General features: G+C 45.5%; 1 pseudogene across 1 annotated transcript in view; it reads left to right on the plus strand.

The window, feature by feature from the left end:
• Positions 1–21,697, plus strand: part of LOC144806601 (uncharacterized) — a 159,164-nt pseudogene that overhangs the window by 106,903 nt on the left and 30,564 nt on the right. Inside the window, exon 3 of the transcript XR_013605850.1 lies at positions 9,644–9,713. The product of XR_013605850.1 is annotated as an uncharacterized LOC144806601 (transcript). The remainder of the gene's footprint in view (positions 1–9,643; positions 9,714–21,697) is intronic.

Raw genomic sequence — 21,697 nt, forward strand, 5'->3', positions numbered from 1 at the left:
AATAGGCTGCTGTGCTGGAACTGTCTGTTGTGCATTCTGGGGTGGCTGAGAAGTCTGGGAAACTTGTTCTTGTCTAGGCGGACGTGGTCTTTCTTTAGTTTTACCGGTGGCTATATTGTGTTTCAGAACTGCACACTCGTTTATATAATGACCTGGTTGCTTACAATAATTGCAGGTCCCTTTAACAGGAACTGCAGGATGACTAGTTTGATTCGTACCCCTCTTCTGACTGTCTTGAGGAACAGATTGTGCAACTAATACTTTCATTTTCGTGTCTTTCATACGTTTCCTTTCATGATCTTGTTCTTCTCTAATTCTATTCTGGTGATACTGAAGCATCTGTAACATTTGAGACGGGGTATTAGCTTGCCAGGTACTTTCGACTTTCAGAACTCGATATTTAACTTGTGGACTTGAGTTCTCGACTAGTTTAGTAACGAAAAGATGAGGGTATGACTCGCTACTGGTCTTGAGACCACTGTTAATGCTAAAACATTTCTCAAATCTAGAATAAAAATCACTAGTGTCTTCATCTGGTTTCTGTTTACAGGCTGAGATTGCATCCCAGTCTTCCTTTTTCGTGGCTAATAATCTTGGTAAAACTTGTATTAACAGTTCAGGTAATTCTTTACATTTCTCTCCTAGACCGGTACCTGGTACTCGTATATTGTCTTCAGCTTCTAGAGCTGCCCAATCTATCTTTTTCTCTCCCACCTCCCATTCTTTTTCCTTGAGTTTTTCATATACCCCTGCGGGCAACAGGACCTTTAACATTTTAATAATGTCTGGATACGTGTATTCTCCCATACGGAGCATATCTTTTAATTCTCTATGGAACCCTGCTGGATCTTTGTCGTGACAGGGAATTAATTTCTTCATCTCTAAGAGTTCCATCTTTGTAATCGGGGTGTAAACAAATACTCGTTGCATCTCACCACCCGCTGTCCTAACTGGGTGTACTTCTCGTAACGGATTCTGTCTGTCTATGTAGAACGGTTTACTTACTGGAGGTGAGACATGAACAAAATGCGGGTTCAGGAACGTTCTATATTTGTGGCGCTGTTCTAGAATGACACTAATTAGATCGGTACCTAGACTTTTCCATCTATACTGGAGTAACTCGTTCAGGACATCGTGTAACGGACCTGGATCAGAATGCTGACCCTCATACAGAGTGATGAGGTGCTGGATCATATACATACCCACCAGTCGCTGCTCGGCTGGGGGCAGTTTCAGAAACATTTGTGCCACTATTTCGTCTGGAAAAGTGGTAGAATCAGTAGCCCATCGGACTGCTGATCGGGCTTGTTCTTGTTCGTGCATAGTACTAAGTTCACTATAACCAATTCGTGATTTCAGGATGTGATCGGTAGCTTGAAATACTTGTTCTAGAGAACCTTGTTCTGGTGCTGGAAAAGAGAAAACTTTCTTGTGTTCTAGACGTGAATGTCGGTCGGAAAGTCTAGTTCTACCTACATACGCTATTCTGTCGGTATTCTCATCATCTACCTCTTCAGTATCAGAGTTATTTTATTTCTCACTTACTTGTGCTTCTTTGCGTTGCTCGTGTAACCTTATTATTTCCTTACGAATTTTCTTGTACATACTCTCCATACTACTGAGTGTTCTGTGTTTACCTTCAGTTATATTATCACTCCACCTTGTCAGAACTTTCATTTCGGTCGGGTCTTTAGTCGGATAATCTTGTACCCTTATTAAACAATTGATCAGAAACTTTAATATCATGAGCTGGGTCTCAGCTTTCCTTAATGACATGATTTCGGCAATACTTTCTGGATCATCCCCTGTACGGATGAAACGATATATTCTGTCTAGATCTTCCTTCATATTCGGTAGGGTGTCCAAATACTCGGTCACCCGTCTTACACGCAATGAATATATAACCATATTATCATCGCCTGGGACTGGATCATAACGGCATTCGGTAAGGGCTCGCCTGATATCTGCAACGGACTGATGTTTGGGCGTACGCTGTAACGCACGTTCATGTAACTCGACTAACGTTAAACGTTTGTGCGGCGGCGGAGTTCCCGGAGGACCTCCCCTCGCGGCTCCTAAACTGGAATCATCGACTGATACTCTTCGTGCTGGCAGAGTGACTGATGTAACGGGAACTTGTATGGCGGGCTGAACCGGGGGTACCGTAGCAGGTGCCCCGGTGACTGGAGGACCGTGAATTACATTATTTACAGGAGCAAGCGGAACAGGATTTGCATATTCGGGGACAGTGTCGTCCAAATAGGACGAGAGAAAAATATCAGCTGCGGTCGGTTTGTGACGTAGCTTAGTCGGAACTAATGGTGGCGGAAAATCACTGGATGCCTCCGGGGTTGCTTTTGGCAAGCCCTCGGCAAGAAGAGGGTACATACCCTTAATGAGGGCATTCCTCTGTCTGTCTGACTGTTCGGTTTTAACTCGTTCACCTATTTCGATCAATTCCCTTTCTTGGGCTTTCTCTGAAGACTCTCTACTTAATTCTAACTTACGGATTTCTTTCTCGGTCCTTCTATGAGATTCTTTGCGCCATAACTCGATGGCATCTTTCTGTGACTGTCGGGCTTTCTTTTTCCACAATACTTCTTCTACTCGCATGATGCACTCGGCATCCCATGTGCCTGATACAGGCCATCTATACTTTTCTTCTAATTCCTTGTTGTACTCGACCCATAAATCTAGATATATTATGGCACTTATGCCATGCTTCTGATACATAAAATGACCTGGGCTGTCCCTAGGCGGGACAGGAACTGCTTCTTCTAACAGACCTTTTCTAGTTTTTAACTGACGTAACTTGGAAAACAATGGCATGACTGGACTGGAGTCTAGACACAATACAATACACAACGAACACGATAATCACTGAAAATACACCACTTTCATACCACGACATTGAAGTACATAAATGACATTTAAAATGACAATTCGGACAAGATACTACCTGGAATACTGAAAATAGGACACATGAATTTTCTCGAGAACAGAACTGACTAGAATTACTAGATGCACTGCTGAAACAGTACGAAACTTACCGGTCTCCTAAAGAGACACGTCAGGACCCGCACCCACCTAAGTGGACACTTCGTGTTGGATCTGTGTACCCCAGACCCCGGACCAGAGACAATTTAGATTAACCCTGTCTAGATACTACCCCAGCAACGGTACTCACCGGGCAGCAAGAACGGAAGGCCTCGGTCTAGACTGGACTGCTACGACGGACGACTAACTTCGGACGGACTTCGGACTTCAGTTACAGGTGGGCCTCCGGATACCTCGGACCTTGGACTCTCGGCTTGGGCTCTGGTCGGGACTTGCCGCGTTCCTCCACCGCCTCGTCTGGATGCTGGACCGCAACCTCCGTCTCCTCTGTGGGCCTGAGGGATACTTGAAGCAGAAATATCTGCACGTGCACGGTATGGTTCCGTCACGGCTGCAGAGGGTCAGGGGGCCGGCGTGGCTTCACCGGCGCGTGGGAAAAGGGCAAGTCCCTGTTCGGGCGCCATTATGTGGTAAATAAATAAATAATACCTCTATTTTTGATACGATAACAGATAGCTCAATAAATAAGAGTCAAGATTCGAGGTAGTAGGAGTTTTTGCAGGATTTAATACAGCATAAAGGACAGCAACAGGACAACCTGCACGGGAATAGGATGACAGCTGCCGGGGGCAGGATCAGGATGAGCGCTAACTTTTAATAACAGTACACGAGTATATATACATAAAGCAAACACATAGCATTTCATTGCAATAGGCGTAGCAGTGGGCGGAGTCGCGTAGCAGTCGCGAAAGATAAGAGTGAAAGTAGGTGTAACAGGGCGTATACATAGACATGTGATGCAAACGTAACAGAATATGTCATGAATGGGGCGGAAAACATGGAGGGGGCTACCTAAGGAGCCGGGACCTCTGACCTAGTGGTGCGCGCAAGCTGGCAATGACGTGTTACTAAGAGAAGCTGGGGGCTATGATCTCTGCGCTAGAAGAGGAGACGAAAGTCTGGAGAGTCAGAGCGACATGTACCTAGGCATATCTAGTATCTAGTGTTTAGAGAACATGTTGATATAAACTAAAAGTCAGGAGGGGAAAGGCTAACTTGACTCTAAGACTGGTGCATGCATTATTCTACATGTAGTGCGTGATGAAGAATATTAAATGACCATTAATACAGTATTTCTCTTACATGGAGACGTAAAGGCTAGACGATGACTGAAACTATTGATGCGATTCAGTAGCTTAGGAATGCAGAGAAGGAGAGCTGGACTGATAACTTGAATCATAACATACTCTTGGCAGACTCGGAGGCAGAGCCAGGCCGCGCCGGGCACTGTGAGGCAGGAAGTAAGTGAAGGGTCAGGGATACAGGTGGGGGCTGCATCGCTCCTCAGCGAGGGTGCAGGAGACAGGAGCTGAATCTGGTGTCCGGGCCCTTCTGAGGCCTAGAAACGGGGACTTTTAAACTATTAACGTGCACACTGTGAAACGTGGCAACATAACTTTACATAGGCCTGATATTCGTTGTAATCACGAAGACTGGAAACTGGCAAACTAGAGGTGGACACAACTGTAATTGCGTCTTTAATCGATCATGGGGAATACATATGCATATTAATCATGCACATATAACATAACATGGGGAACACGTAGGGACACAGAACATGGCAAAATTTACTTTTCCACACTGACCAGACTGCGCTGAACTAGCGGTCGTGGAACAGGAAATTAAAGACCTAAATCTCCCTGAGGCCACTGTTAAAAATTACACATTACTTGACGAGGTCTTACTAAAACACCAGAATGACATCAAAACTAGAAAGGCCAGACAAATCAAGAGGGACGATGCCGATTACTCTAGTGGTAGAATTTTTACCTATGCCAACGATACCAGGAGTCACTTGCCTTTACCCCGCCGTACTTCTCAGTTCGCAGAATTGTTTTTAACCGTAAGTCTTCTGAATTTACCCTTTGGTGATAAATACTGGGCATTAAGTTTTTCTATTCGCCACCGGGTCGGTACTTATCAATAGACCATGCATTTGACTTGCCACGTGGTATTTTGCTCGTTACCCGTGCTCGTACCACTGACCACACTGATTACAGCCACGCACTTTCGTTTTTCACTGCTGTCAATGTTTGTACGGTGCACGTCCAACACAATAAATAGCAGCATGTTGCGTTGGCACATCATTTGTGTGATTTGATTTCTACATTTCATTATACTTTATATAAACTTTATGGGTTACCTCAGTTCCATTGTGTCTCCCACACGAGTCTCGGTCTTTCCAGTTTTTTAGACACCGGTTTTAGACACTTATTGGTGATTTTTGTAGATCTACACACACAAAATGCATGAGTAGATTTCGCTCATACCCCTTTTTTTCTCACACTGGCCACTGGCTTAAAAAAACAAGAAAATTCCAAGTGGTGGTTTGGCACCACTCTTAAACAATATATGAAATTAAAACGCATTCCCAGGGGATTAAGAGCACACATTTTCCCAACTTATGATGACTTGGATTTGGATCTCTTAAGTAAGTGGGAGGAATCGCTTACGTTGAATTCATTCACTCTGATGGATATACTTATCGAGAGTGCGGACCGTAAGGTTGCTAAATTTCAACTAGAAGGGAAGAGGGGTGGTAGAGGGGTAGAAAAGAGGTAGAGTGGTAGAAGAGTAGAAGAGATGTTGAGGGATAGAAGAGCGCTAGAGGGATAGAAGAGAGGTAGAGGGGTAGAAGAGAGGTAGAGGGGTAGAAGAGAGGTAGAGGGGTAGAAGAGAGGTAGAGGGATAGAAGAGAGGTAGAGGGATAGAAGAGTGGTAGAAGAGAGGTAGAAGAGTGGTAGAAGAGAGGTAGAAGAGAGGTAGAATAGAGGTAGAGTGGTAGAAGAGGTAGAGGGGTAGAAGAGAGGTAGAGGGGCACTAGAGGGGTAGTAGGTTACAGGGGTAGTAGGTTTGAGGGGGGTAGTAGAGGGGTAGACGTGTAGAGGTGTAGGGGGTAGAAGAGGGGGTAGAGAGGTTGAAGAAAGGTAAGAGGGGTAGAAGATAGAGGGGTAGAAGATAGAGGGGTAGAAGAGGTAGAGGGGTAGAAGAGGTAGAGGGGTAGAAGAAGTAGAGGGTTAGAAGAGGTAGTGTGGTAGAAGAGAGGTAGTGTGGTAGAAGAGAGGTAGTGTGGTAGAAGAGAGGTAGTGTGGTAGAAGAGAGGTAGTGTGGTAGAAGAGAGGTAGTGTGGTAGAAGAGAGGTAGTGGGGTAGAAGAGAGGTAGTGGGGTAGAAGAGAGGTAGTGGGGTAGAAGAGAGGTAGTGGGGTAGAAGAGTGGTACAGGGGTAGAAGAGTGGTACAGGGGTAGAAGAGTGGTACAGGGGTAGAAGAGTGGTACAGGGGTAGAAGAGTGGTACAGGGGTAGAAGAGTGGTACAGGGGTAGAGCGGTAGAAGAGACGTAGTAGAGGGGTAGGCGAGCAGTGGTAGAGGGGTAGGCGAGCAGTGGTAGAGGGGTAATAGAGGGGTTGAGGTATAGTAGAGGGGTAGAGGGATAGAAGAGGGGTAGTAGGGGGTAAAGGGGTAGAAGAGAGGTAGAGGGGTATCAGAGGGGTAGTAGAGGGTTGTAGAGCAGTAGTAGAGGGGTTGCAGGGTAGTAGAAGGCTAGTGGGAGGTAGTAGAGGGGTAGACGAGGGGTAGTAGTGGGGTAGAGGGGTAGTAAATGGGTAGAGGGGTAGAAAAGGAGAAGAGGGGTAGTAGAGCGGTAGAGTGGTAGGAGAGCGGTGATAGAGGGGTTGAGGTATAGTAGAGGGGTATAAGAGGGGTAGAGGGGTAGGAGAGGGGTAGAAGAGGGGTAGAGGGTTAGAAGAGAGATAGAGTAGAGGTAGAGGGGTAGAAGAGAGGTAGAGGGGTAGAAGAGAGGTAGAGTAGAGGTTGAGGGGTAGAAGAGGGGTAGTAGAGGGGTAGAGGTTGAGGGGTAGAAGAGGGGTAGTAGATGGGTAGAGGAGGGGTAGAAGAGTAGAAAAGGGGTAAAGGGTTATTAGAGGGTTAGAGGGGTAGGAGAGGGGTAGAAGAAGGGTAGAGGGTTCAACAAGAGGTAGAGGGGTAGAAGAGGGGTATAGGGGTAGAAGAGAGGTAGAGTAGAGGTAGAGGGGTAGAGTAGAGGTAGAGGGGTAGAAGAGAGGTAGAGTAGAGGTAGAGGGGTAGAAGAGAGGTAGAGGGGTAGAAGAGAGGTAGAGGGGTAGAATAGGGGTAGAGTAGAGGTTGAGGGGTAGAAGAGGGGTAGTAGAGGGGTAGAGGAGGGGTAGAAGAGTAGAAAAGGGGTAGAGGGTTATTAGAGGGTTAGAGGGATAGAAGAGGGGTAGAAGAGTAGTAGAGATGTAGAAGTGGGGTAGAGGGGTCGAAGGGGGTAGAAGAGGGGTAGAAGGGTAGTAGAGGGATAGAGGTGTAGATGGGTAGAAGGGTAGAAGAGATGTTGAGGGATAGAAGAGCGCTAGAGGGATAGAAGAAAGGTAGAGGGGTAGAGTAGAGGAAGAGGGGTAGAAGAGAGGTAGAGTAAATGTAGAGGGGTAGAAGAGAGGTAGAGGAATGAAGAGAGGTAGAGGAATGAAGAGAGGTAGAGGAATGAAGAGCGGTAGAAGAGAGGTAGAGGGGTAGAAGAGAGGTAGGGATATATAGGCAAATGAAAAGGAAGCTATCAACTTCAGGAATGTGAACGAAAGCTCTCGTATTTTGAAAGCTGATGACCCATGAGGAGAGAGGAAATCCAGATAGCTCTTCTGCTCGTGAGCGCGCGCCCGAGCGCGTAACTGCAAGCTCTAGGCCACAGTGGTAGAATTTTCTGAAGCCCACTTACTTAAAGTCTCACCAGTGCAGGGCATGCGCTGGCTCAGGTGAGACCTAAAAAGGTAGCTTTCTGACCAAAGCACTACCTTTTTGCCAAATTTGGGGTAACTCCGTTCAGTAGTTTCGGCTGTAGCCTTGCACAAATTATCCTATGGAAAATTGATTTTTTTACTCTTATTTTTTGATTTTCTCAAAAACTACTGAAAGGATTTACACCATTTTAAAAAAGGTCGCATTCTGAACCAAGCTCTACCTTTTTTTTCCAAATTTCGGGTAATTCCGTTCAGCAGTTCAGGCTGTAGCTTGTCGCAAAATTTCCTATGGAAATTAACATGGAGAAAACGCTTTTGATTACGCTTTTCCGCCTCTCCTACTAATTCCATTACTGGTTCGGACGCTCAGACAAACGTCCCTCACTGATCTTAATAGCCCCCACATGTTCTAGTCAACCTTGGAACTCTCATCCTTAGAACTCTGTGGTTCCACATCAAAAGCTACATATCACATCTTGTCTCCTCACTCTGAACCATGGAGAAATCAGACATCCAATTCCCAGAGAACTCAACCTAGCGATTTGGCTCCTGAAGTCATAGAGTTTGGTTATTTACAACTACAACCAGGCTGTATGAATATTTTCAAGGAAGCTAGAAAGCCTACTACTAGAGCATGTTATGCAGCAAATGGAAACGTTTTGTTGCCTATTGTAACAACAACAATATCAATCATCTTGATGCGTTTGTGCAGAACATCATTTGATATCTGTTGCATTTACAGCAATGTGGATTCACTTGCACATCCATTTGTTTACACCTGGGAGTCGTAGCTGCACACTTGCAAAATAGACAACACCTATCTCTCTTCAGAGTACCAGTGATTAAAGTCTTCATGGAAGGATTAAAAAGGGTTATACCACCAAGTGTTCCCCCTGCTCCAGAGTGGAACTTAAACATAGTCCTTACAAGGCTAATGGTCCCGCCTTTTGAACCAATGCACAAATGTCCATTACAATTCCTGTCCTGTTGCTTTCCTCATAACGATAAACTCACTAAGGAGAGTTGATGAACTTCAGGCATTAACTATACAAGAGCCTTTCTTTCAACTTCACAAAGATTGAGTGGTTCTACGTACCAATCCTAAATTTCTCCTTAAAGTAGTTTCTGCTTAGTGGTAATTCATGTGCAATATCAAATTAAAATAACATATCATTAGCATTTTCATTATTAATTTAACCATCGTAATTCTTGTATAGAATTTATGTGCTGCAATGATAATAGAGCAAAAGACACACAATTGATGGACGGAATGCAGAACAAATCAAAACATTCACCCCCAGTCAAGAGATCTGGGTTAAATCCATCATTATTTTGCTCACCATGCCACCCCAGTTTAGACCTGGCCATATGCAAATCAGTCTTGACCCTGTGCCTCATGGGAACAGTCCAGTCCGAACTGCAATGATAATAGAAGCAGATAAAAGTAATTATATAATTATATAAGTTCAATTAGCACATTGAACAGAATAAATAGTTCCACCATCTTTCTAAAACAATTTACATATGCAGGCATATAAAAACTGTATATAGCATTTTCCTACTATGCTTTCCCGTGTGTGTCTGTGTGTGTCTGTTGGTCTCTGTGTTTCTGTCTCCCATTCGCTGTAGGGAAAGTATGTAGCTCCCCGTTGTAGAAGAGTCGGTCAAGAAGGAGCACACTGCATTGAATAGTTTCTTGGTATGCACTTTTTATTAGTATTACAGGAATCAGAATGATTGATTGTCTCTGTTATATTCTTCTTTTCCACAGGGTCTTCCTCTTCAGTCCCTTAGGTGTGCCTCGGCCGCCGTCGTCCCTCGGACAGAAGGAAAAGACTCTGGTAAGTGTTTTTGCTTTATGGTTTAGTCAAGGGAGGATGTGAGGGATAAATAATAGCTATGAATAAATGTGAAGGGAGGGTGTAGAGGTTGGAGCAACCAAAAGAAAAAGAGTAGCCGATGATTTCTGCTCTTGTCTTTGCTTCCGTCTCACTTATTTCCTTTTCCCTGGGTCCCTTTCACCCCTCAGCCTCCCCTCCCGTCCCTCTCTTACTCAGCCCCTTTCCAAAAACCCCGTAGACGCCCACGCACCTGGAAGAGCCACGTCCCTCCGGGGCCATGGCGTGGTGACTCCGCGTCCTTCAGTGAGGTCTGGTCATCTGGTTCGGCTTTCCCTCCTCCGCCAGGTTCGGGTGTTCTGCTTGCCGACAAACTGTGACCTCCCCTGGGCTCTGGTTCTCTCTCTCGTAAGGCTGTTAGTCCTTCTCTGTCTTTCCGGTGTGCCCCTGCTGGTTTCCTCGCCTCCCGTTCCCATTCCGCGTGTAGCTGTACCAACTACTGACCAACCTGACGTGCTCTCCGCCCCCGCCTTCAAGTGTGTATCCTCTGATGTCAGGCCTCTGCTCCAGCTAAAAGGGGCCGCCTGCTGATTCCCCTCTCTCCACTTATTGATGACAGCAAAGCGGACAACTGGTAAAAGGGGACTGTGAATATAGGAGGGGAGAAATATATGAAGGGATGGCATGGCACTCCTTATCCTCTATCCCATTGTCTACCACAGGGGCTACCTGACACACCCCAGACGCACCCAAAAATAGCTTATCCTAAAAACCCACCTCCCAAAAACAAGATACCAAACAAAAGGAAAATCTTCCAGTGATGCCCCTAGTGTCTGATTACTGGTGTTTGTTTAGGTTTACAGGAGTCCATAGGTTAAAGAGCAAACCTTGTCTATGCATGCCGTGTATTTTTCATTCATTATTCTAGTATTTATGAAATCCACTCATCGCGTGCCAGAAGGTAAGATGTATTTGGCTACTGATGTTTTTATATTAGGCCCGACTAGATCTGGTCTGTGTCTCCTGCTCCACGGCTTGTACCCATAAAAGTGCATCAATGTCTCCTTCCCCTGGAAGCAAATCCACCTGTATTCCAGTTTAAGCATATTTATTCTCATGGAATCACTTTCAAAATCCACTGTTCCGCAAGTAAATTCAAATTCAGTCTGCCCAATTCATTTTGGGGGTTCTCCCTTCATCAGGGGGTGCACGTGGGGAATCTATGTTGTGTGCGGAAAATAGTGACATATGAATTAACTTGCAATGCAATCTAATCCTACATATACATAAATTAATAGTTTACTACATGTCCTGGTAGAGCCTAACCGCATGTCTGTGTTGGTGTTATACCAGGGTCTCCACCTTTTCGATAGTGAGAGCTTCTTCTGATCGAGGAGAATCATCCTGATCTACTGCCTTTATCACGTGGCTTAGCTAAGGGTAGATAAATGCCAAGCAACTTAATTGCTGCCCTAGAGCGCCCAGTCCTGCTGCAGTGAGCACATAGCATTTGTAGCACTGGGTTAGGAAAGGTTTACCTGTAGGGCCCCTAAGCCTTTGTAGCACTGTTAGGTTTACCTGCGGGACCCCAAGCATTTATGGTACTGGTAGAAACGGTGTATCTGTGTGGTCCCCAGGGACGCGTTATGTTCATTTTATTCTTCTTAACGAATCCCATCTGAGAGGAGTGTTTCACTGAGGGTTGTGGTCTCATGTCATGCATTACATGGGATGCCATTGTTCTCTCTAGGTGAGTGTGAAGACAGAAGACTGCTCTCCTGTTCATTGGCTCCTGTCCAGATCCTGGCCCTGCTTTAACAGTTCAAGATTAATGTTCAGTAGTGGCAGTCGCAGTATAAGGACTGTGAGCAAGACCTGCTGTAGAGTTTCCGCTGTCCTAGGAAATATGTCTCAATGTAGGAAAGGGCCTGTTTTGGACATGGTTAGCCTTCACTTTTTACCTGGAAAATGATATCGTTTTTACTGGAAGTGCACAGGGTCCCTGCCAACCAGGGCCCCTGAGCCCGATCTCCTTCCCTTAAGTGTACTTGTCGTTTCCACGATTGTCACCCCATTAGCTCACATATAAGTCCCTTGTAAAAGATACCTCTGGTACAAAAGGCCTTGATGTTAAAGAGGGTCTCTGAAGACTGCAGCACAAATTATGCCACCCTAAGGGACCCCTCACCAAGCACATACATACATACATACTGCCACTGCAGCTGTGTGTCTTGGTGCAGACAAAACTGAAGAGTCGACGTGGCACACATCCCTGTATGCGATGCCATAGGGACTGTCTGAGATATCGGTAAGACACCCCTCTAGCAGGCCTTGTGGTGCCCGCTGCTTTAGGGATATCTCCTTTGAGGTTATATCTGCATGAGCAGATGTGCCCCAGCAATATCCTTATCGATTCCGGGATATTGCAAGTGACCAGGGAAGCTCTATATTAAGTACATTGCCTGCACACTTGTCATTACGAGTTCCACAGCTCCATGAAGGTTTCACTGAAATATGGGATATTTGATGCCAAACATCTCCGCATAATAAACCTGCACTGATTGTAGTGTCTGATTTATTAAAAATTGCACACAGAGTGCCTCTTAGAGTGGTCCCCTAAGATCTACCAATCCTTAGTGTGATCATAGACTGTCCTAAGCCAGCCTGCTACCACCAGACCGTGTTCTGACCACATGGGTAGAGTGCCTGTGCACTTTGAGGTCGAGAACAATCCCTTTCCTCCTCTGGTCAGGAAGAGCTATCTGTGGCATGGATTTTCAAAGGACTTGCCGCCTTTGTAATGTGACCCCAGCCTCTCCTGTTAGAGGGAGCAAGCGATCTTCCTGTCCTCACCCCCTTTTTGGCGCAAGGACAGGTGGGAAACCTTAGATAGAATAGGAGGTTCCCCCTCCCCCCGTCCCCTCTGCCAACTCCACCCCTCAGGTGCTGGAGGCGAGGTGAAGCACACTTTGTAGTGCCCACCATCTTCACGATGGTGGGACTTATCCAATCAGGGCCAGGACTATGTCCCCTTCCCACAGGAGGTGGGCATGATAGAGGGTGTAGACACCCCTGGAAAGTGGCCCATTGGCCACTACCTTTTACTCCCTTGTAACACCCTTAAATCAAGATTTTAGGTGGCATCCTCAGACCCTGAATTTCAGTTCCTGGCAACCTAAGAAGAGCCGGGTACTGCAGCCTTCTCTGCTGGTGAGGCTCTGTAGAGAACTATGGACATGGTCCCAGCCCTACAGGCCTGTCTGCATCCCTGGATGATCCTGAACCAAAAGTCAACTCGTCTTGCAGCCCAGCGACCTAAAGAACCTTGGGAGGACTGCCTGCCTTCGATAAAGACCAAGGTCTTCAGAGAAAAGCAGACCTATTCACAAAGCAACCCTCTTCAAAGTAAAGACTCTGTGACCTGAAGAACTGCGCAGCCTGCCCCCCTGGTTTTACCTCTGCACCCAATGCCACCAGCCCGAGTCCAAGTTCAGCAAGGTTCCCCTGCTCTCAGGAGCCCAACTCCACCATGAGCTGACCTCTCCTGGACTCCCAGAAGTTGCATGCAGCTTCTGCAAGAAGACCCCTCAACCGCGACCTGCACTGGTTAGCCATTTCTGACACCAAAAGACACCCCTTCACCCGTCCATCCTGGGCCTTGCTGAAGAGGACAAAAGGTGTTCCTACGTTCCTGAGCATCATAACTTACCTCAATGGCTGTTGGTTTTATGGCTGTTGGTTTCCTTCGATCGTCATCCTGGCTGGAGCCTGCAGCCCTTTTCAGATTTGGCCTGCCTCCATTGCTTTTCATTGGGCACCCAATGCTGTGTTGGCACCCTGCATCCAGCCGCCCCTGTGCCGCTAGTGTTGAAGTGTTGGTGCTGTCTTGGCCCCTGCTCAGTGTTAGCCTCAGCCCCGGAGACTGTTCCTCCAGGCCGCTGCTTCTTACCTGTAAGCACCCTCTGTCCGATTGCCCCAGTCCCCTTTAATATGTATTCAGTGACTGACCTTGAACTTTCACCATGTACCTGCCCACCCCTTTGTCGCTTGTGGTGCACTGTTGGTGCTGAACTGAACCTTGCCCTGTACTGACCTTAACTTCCGAAGACTGGTCTTGTAAGTCAATGTTGCGTATACGTATGTTTAATGTTTTTTTCCTCCCTTTGCTTAGCATTGCAAAGTCTGAAAATTGCAGTGTCCACTTTTTATATTGAAAATGTATTTCTATTGCGAAAAGTATTTACCTAAGACAAAGTTCTGTGGTTCTGCAAAATAAATCCAACCAAGTGTCATTTTTATGAATTGGTCTCAGATTTAATCATTGCGTGTGTGTCTCTTTTATTGCCACTGTGTGTACAACAAATGCTTACGACTACCCTCGGATAAGCCTAACTGCTCTTTCACACTACCACAAAAGAGCATTAGTAATATCTACTTTAGCCTCTGTAAAGCCTTTGGGGATCCACTGGACTCTCTGCACACTCTACCTATTTTTGGTATAGTATATGGAGAACCAGCTTCCTACACTGGTGGCGCAGCGGTAGGGTACACAACTTTGCGTTTGCTGGACCACTCTGACAATAAGTGACAACAAAATTCAATCCAGAAATTGCCTTTCATTCAATTGTAGTTTTGCAAATTGACTATTTTTTCAAATTTTGAAATATGTCAGGGCCCTGGTTCGGTCCCCTTGAGTAAAGCTGTTTCAAAAGTCAAACTGTTGCTGTAGTTAGGAAACCAGTATTAGTGTTTTTTCATTTCCAAAAAGGTTCCCAACTTTGTAAAGACAATGAGTGCTGGCAGTAGTCACTCAGAAGAGCTGATACAGGTGAAGGAAATCGACCTCACACCTTATGTCTTTAAATATAAAAAAGCTCAGAGGCTTGGGTAAAACCTACAGGTTCAGGACTGGGTCAAACCCTACCAAAGCAAAGCTCTAGGATCTTTTGGCAGAATATGACCAAGAGCATCCAGAGGATGACTCTGATCTTACAGATCAAAATACTGACAGTGGGAGTGACCGTGTGACACCCCAAGACAAAGAAGCCTCTTCAGACGAAGAGCTTGCTCTGCAAAGACTAGCCAGGAGGGCAGCTTTAGAAGCCCAACTCCTAGCTACAGAAGAGAGAGAAAGGAGTTTGGCCGAGGACCCATCTTTGGTGGCATCACAATCATAAATAAGGAGAAAGTAGATTCCTTTGACCCTAAAAAACCCAAAGGGATTATTTATGTGATGATATCACCAAGTGGTTCATTGCTTTTGAGCGGGCCTGTCTTAGCAGGCAGGTCCGCAGGAAGCCGTGGAATGCTATCCTGTGGGAAATGTTCTCAGAAAAGTGCAGGGATAGACTCCTGACACTCGGTGAGAAAGAGGCTCAATCCTATGACCTCATGAAGGGTTCCCTAAGTGAGGGCTTTGGATTCAGTACGGAGTATAGCACCAGTTTCAGAGAGGCTCGAAAAACCCAAAGCCAGGCCTCGGTAGATTTTGTAGACTATTCACTGAAATCAGTAGGAGGTTGGTTAGTAGGTAAGAATGTGCATGCCTTTGAAGGGCTTTATCATTTGAGGAGCATCTTTTAAGTAATTGTTACCAAGGGAAGCTACATCAATTCCTGGTAGACCTTGGTCCACTTTCTCCTCAAGAGTTGAGGAAGAAGGCAGACCACTGGGTCAAAACAAGGGTGACCAAGACTCCTGCTGGAGGGGGGGACCAAAAGAAAGAGGCCAGAAAGCGACCCTAGGGAAATGGGGTAACCCGAAAAAGAAAGATTCTACTTCAGGCCCCCAAAAACCTGTTCAAGAGAGTGGGCCCAGAGACTCTTGACAGCCAAAGGGTGGGTACCAGGGTAAGAACTGGGATCCTAAGAAGGCTTGGTGCCATGGCTGTAGGTCACTTGGGCACTGAGCTTGAGACTCTGGCTGTAAAAACAAGAAATATACCTCTGGTCCACCTGCAGTACCTGCAGCTGCCAATCCCCAGATGGGATCTCAGGAGAGCAATGGCCAGGCCAATGAGCTCTCTTAGCCGACTCAAGTAGGGATGTGGCCGTAGCCACCTTAGCTGCCTGGCCCACTAACATGCACATGGGGTTAGGGTGGAGGCCTTGAGAGACACTGGTGCCCGCATCACCATGGTGACAGAGCAGATAGTTTCCTTGGAACAGTATCTGCCTGGAAGGACCTTTCCAGTCATCAATGCTGAAAATGTGACAAAAACCCATCCCGCAGGTGAGGGTGTCTTTTGATTTGGGAGGAGTTGCTGGCAACGAAGAGGTAGCAGTGTCTTCATCCATGCTAGTTGATTGTTTTCTTGGCAATGATTTGGAACCCTTAGCCTGGGCTGAGGCAGAACTGAGGATCCATGCAGAAATGCTTGGAACCTCACACTGCGTGTGTGTGAAAAGCATAGCACAGAGCAGAGCCCGGGTGTAAAAGAGGTGCTGAAGTTTGGAATAATTGTCCAGTCCCCAAGAGAAAAGGCAGGAAAACTGGAGAACCAGCTTCTAGTCAGACACCAGACCGTTCTCCTCAGGAGGAAGAAGGGTCAGTCCCAGAGACAACTGAGCCTCAGGAGCTGAAGTCTTACCAGGATGAGCTTTTGGCCCTGGGGCGACCCTCTAGGGAAGATCTGTGCCAGGGACAGAAAACCTGTCCCACTCTTGAAAACCTGTGACTGCAAGCTGCAAGCTGCAGCACAGGAAGGAGGTGATGGCAGTGGTGCCCACAGGACGTAATGGGAGGAGGAAATCCTTTACACTGAGGCCAAAGACCCCAAACCTTGAGCCACTAGGAGAGTGGTAGAGCCTCTGGCGTTTGGGGGAGTTCCTGCGCCTCCATTTGTGCATTATAAGCAGCCACATATACGACTTATTCTGTCCAGACTCTTTGAGATTATCAACAAACGGACTGTGCTTCTCGGCTTTCCATGATAGAACTTCGGGTCAGAGTTGTATATGACGTATTGTTTGGCATCTGTGCAGCCACATCTGCTTTAAGATCAGTGAAAGCAGCCACAAAGCATATCTGGATGAGCGTCTTGAAGGTAAGTAACTCTCAGAAGCTCTTGTTAAGCCATCTTCCCTTCAGTGGGGCAAACTTGTTTGTATCTTTCCTAGAGGACCTGGTTATGACATCCCCATAGCTGGACACCTTGACCTGACCAGAACTAAAGGCCAGGGACGCACCAGAAGGTGAAGGAGATTTGTAACTCCTCTCCCATCTGTCAAGCCAGTGGCACTACCGATGGGCACCCAAAACCCCTCTTAATCCCGCTTCCAGTTGTTGGCGTTCCCTTTGAAAGGGCAATGATTGACATTGTTGGTCCCCTTGCCACCCCTACAGCACACACGACCTATTGGGAGGAGGGAATCCTTTACACTGAGGATAAATACCCCAAACCTAGTGCCACTGGGGTTTGGGGTCAATGTAATGACTTTATTTTGTTTTTTCAGAACTTTATTTTTATTTTGTCAACATACAACCTGGCAGTCAGAGTATACATAGGCATATCATACCAATATGTTCTACGTAAGTAGGTTAATCAAGAAGCAGTCAGTCAGTCAGTCAGTAAGAAAACTTTATTTGGTTAGTTGCAACCTTAAAAGTATACCCTATACATAAAATTCTATAAAAACATAAGCAGGATCATATTAAAAATGTGGCATATGTACATCACATTGAATAGCACTTTCCTTCATACTATATACAAATGTCCCCCTTTGGGTAATTAAGTCAGGTAATTTTCCATCAGCATCAAATCCTTTCCAAGAGGTTCCATACCATATCGTTAACCTTTACATGCACAGCCTCATCCTGCCCCAAATGCGCAGGATACAATATTTACTCTGTACACTTAAGGAACGCCTTGACTTTGCTCATAAATTTCCCCACAGCACAAGCAATATCTAAATTCGTCATTTCAACTATAAGACTAGCAGCTTGCATCCTATTTCTGATCCTGTATTTTTTAAATATCGGACATAAAATCTCTTTCCGTAGATCTAAAAACAACATACAATCTAAAAAAATATGTACAATATCACAATGAGTACCTAACGCACAAGTACAGGTACCATTATTATTCAACATAAAATTTTTAACTCCAGTATTCCCATAACAGGGGTTTATCCCCATTCGCACTTTTAGTACCTCACGTCTTAAATGGAAGCTTGGCAATCTGTCTAAATAGGGATACTGTTGGTTAAGTTCCCAAGCCAGGGTCATAAGCGATACCGAAACTTTCCGCGAGAGATACTCTCTGTTATATGTGTGGGACATCACAGCACCCAGTGACCTCAGTTCATTCTTAGCTATACCTGGATGACCCAGTTGCGGGGATAGTTTTAAACCCAACAGTCCATAAGCTTCACTTAGTACGGTTCTTGTTTCTTTCGCCCAGGACAGTTCACTATCAACGATTTCGCTTTTGCACCACTGGGAAATTTTTAGGTGCTCTCCAGATCCTAGGCGCTGCCAAAAGCGAATTAGTGCCATACAGGCAGTTACTGCCCAGGAAGTAGTTCCCATCTCAAGCCTTGCAGCCTGTACCATAGAGGATTTCGGCAATGAGAACAAGTTTTTTAGGATATTTTCCTCCTCTTTATCCCACCCTTTTTTCCCACTTAAATAAAGCACTTCTGCCCCATAGAGGAATTGGGGGGGGACCATTGCTAAGTAAGCTTTTATAACCGGCCTATCTGAGTTTTCTCCATAGACGCTATTGAATCTTTTTAGCCCCTTCACAGAGGCAGAGGCCCTCATTTTAAGAGCCTCCAGTTGGGTATCCCATTTAAGGTTGCTCATACACCAGATTCCTAGGTATCTGTATTCATTCACCCTCTCGAGTAGATTTGTGCCCAGGCACCAAGGGAATCTAGTTTTACTCCTACCGAAGCATAAAAGTTTGGTCTTATCCATGTTCACGGTTAACTTTTTATTCCGACAATATTCGTTGAACATGTTTAATTTCCTCTGGAGGCCTATCTGCGTCAGATCCATAATCACTAAGTCATCTGCGTATAATAGGCAGGAGACATGCTTACCTCCCAATTTTGGACTAGCCTCTTTAACCTCTCTTAGTTTTGCTGGTAGATCAGCCAAAAACAGAGAAAAAAGCAGTGGGGCAAGTACGCACCCCTGCCTTAAGCCATTTCCGATCTGGATCCTTTCAGACAAACCACCCACCTCATCCAAGATTATCTGGGCCCAGTTTTCAGTGTGTAAGGCTTTTATAATGGCCAAAAAGTCTCCGTGCAGATTGTATCCTTCCAGGGTTGACCATAACTGCTCCCTGCCCACTAGATCGAAAGCCGCGCGGAAGTCCATGAAACAGCAGAATAAATTACCCCTCTGTTCTATCGACTTCCGCGCGATGGCCCAGAGAGCAAAGCAGTGGTCCACCGTCGAATGCCCTTCTTTGAACCCACCCTGTTCTGGGGGTACTAACTGGTTATCCTCTGCCCATTCCTTTAGCAGGCCTAGGATTACTTTGGAGAATAATTTTTCCCCAATATCAAGGAGATTTATTAGGCGGTAGTTTTTTGGGGAATTTACATCACCTTTTTTGTATACCGGTCTAACAATAGCCCCTTTCCAACTTACTGGCATAATACCTGTCTTTAATATCCCATGGAACATATTTGAAAAAAACTCAGCCCACTAGTCTGGGTTAGTTTTTATGATAATTGCCGGTAGGTTGCCAGGGCCAGCGGCTCGTGTTAAGTTTAAGCCAGCTATTACCTTCCTAATATATCCTGAGGTGAAATGCACTAGTATATCTTCCCTGACTCCTGGCCAGCTTGTTGGAATTATTTCCCCTTCGCTCGGCCATTTACCATATAATTCTTCAAGGTAGGCTTCCCACTTAGCCTCTGGAACGGAGCACTGCATGGATCCCACAACATTCCCTGTGCATTCCTTAATCAATTTCCAGAATCCTTTAACATTTTTTTCTTCAATAGTCTTGAGTAGGATCACCCAGCGTTTTTCCTTAAAGGACCTTTTTTTATCTCTAATGGTCGCCTTGTATTTTATCCTTAGTTTTTTTAGTTCTAATGATGATATATCATTATAATTACACCCGAGGCCTCTCTCGTGTTTCCTAATAGCGGACTTTAAATACCGACATTCATCATCAAACCAAGGTTTATTGATTGAGGATGCCCTAGCTTTACTTTTTTGTTCAAAAATTCCCCGTTTGATTTTTATCCTGAGGCATTCCACCAGTTGTCTTATTGTATCCTCATACCAGGGTAAAGCCCCCCCTGGTAGGGTGTTTTCAAGCCCAACTAATAATTGGAGAGCTCTCAGTTTCTTTAAATATTCCTCGCTTATCCGGGTTGTAAGCCGCTTTGGGTATTCAACATCAGTTTGCAACACTCTCTGTCTCGGCGGGTCCCTGTTTACCTGTAGTTCCATCAGCAGTGGGAAATGATCACTCCCCTCTACCCCAAGTACTTCAAAATGTTTTATTAAATAGAAGCACCATGCCTGAATAAATACATAATCTTTGGGGCACAATTGCTGCCCTATCTTAAAGGTACATTTGGCGGGCCGATCCAATTCTTTCCTACCGTTAACACAGATCAAGCCCATGGCTCCTAGCATCTGCCCGAGCTTTACATCTTGGGTGGAGCTATTGCTATAGGGGAAATTCGCAAGTTCTATATTATAGGCTCTTAGCACATCACGCTGCCATGAATCCATTTTTTGGGGATTTAATCTGTGGTTGAAGTCGCCCAAAATTAAAAGCACGTCTTTAGGATATATGTCATATAATCCTTCCAAATCCTTCTTTAAGCAGACCAACTCCACATTATAGTCCTTTATTTTCCCTTTCTGTATATACACATTTATGATGCATAGCCCTCCACCACCTGGATTCTTATTTGATATTAATACTCTATTGCCTAATGCCCAATTACATTTAAGTTGAAGCGATTGTATATCTTTCGCTATCCTTGTTGACACAAGGGTCAACAGGCCGCCTGATGGCCTACCTACTTGATTCTTTTTTGCAGGCCTTACATGTTGCGCAAAGCCTTCAGTGACTAGGGTTTCGTCGCGCAGCCAAGTTTCCTGAAGACATGCAATATCAGTTTTCCCAAGGATATTTTTAAATCCTTCCTCTAACGCTATTCTTTTATATCCGTTTACGTTCCAGGACAGGATAGATAGGCTGTGCGATGCCCCACTTTCCTAGTCATTGCTACTCAGGTACCCCTCTTCCTCGTGTTCCATGTATGCCAATTCTCTGTATCTATTTCCCACCAGAACGTCATCCTCCTCCCAATCTAACTTTTTGGGGATTATCGTGATTTCAAGGGCTTCTTTAGTACCCCGTCCTGATGTAATCATTTTTATTTGGCGTTCTCCCTACCCCGCATGGTTCCTGAGAAATGTTTTCCCTTGATTCGCCATCATCACCTCTTCTCTCTTCAATATTCTAATCCCTTCCCTTAGCATCTCCGCCTCTACTTGTTCCATGGCAACTTTTATTAACGCGAGTGAAGGAGAACCTTTGTTACTTCGTCCCCGCTGCTGTTAATCAGGAACCCTACTTCTTTGACGTCATCTGTGCTAACATATTTTAAACTAGGGCATTTTGCAAACGATGCGAGCAACTGGGACCGATTTAGGGGCTTTAGTTTCTGTGCCCTTTTCCCCCCATTTTCCTGCCCTATGGGTTCTACAAATAGCCAGGTGTCTACCATCCTAAGTTGCTGTGCAGATTGGGATCTTTCATCGACCCTTCCTTTCTTAATTGCGTCTTCTCTACCTGTAGCCCTACAGCTAATATCAGGTGATTGGATACTATGCCCTACACTTATTGGCGTCTCGCTCCCAATTTCTAATTCTACCTCTTCCTTTCCTCTGGGGTGATTCCTCCAAGGGGCCTTGGTATTCTTTACCATACTTTTCCCTGAAACATTCTTAAAGCCCTCAGAACTATGGGCTCTTTCTCTTATGTCTGCAAAAGTTAACTT

Source organism: Lissotriton helveticus, assembly GCF_964261635.1.
Source record: "Lissotriton helveticus chromosome 1_1 unlocalized genomic scaffold, aLisHel1.1 SUPER_1_unloc_9, whole genome shotgun sequence".
Lineage (NCBI taxonomy): Eukaryota > Metazoa > Chordata > Amphibia > Caudata > Salamandridae > Lissotriton > Lissotriton helveticus.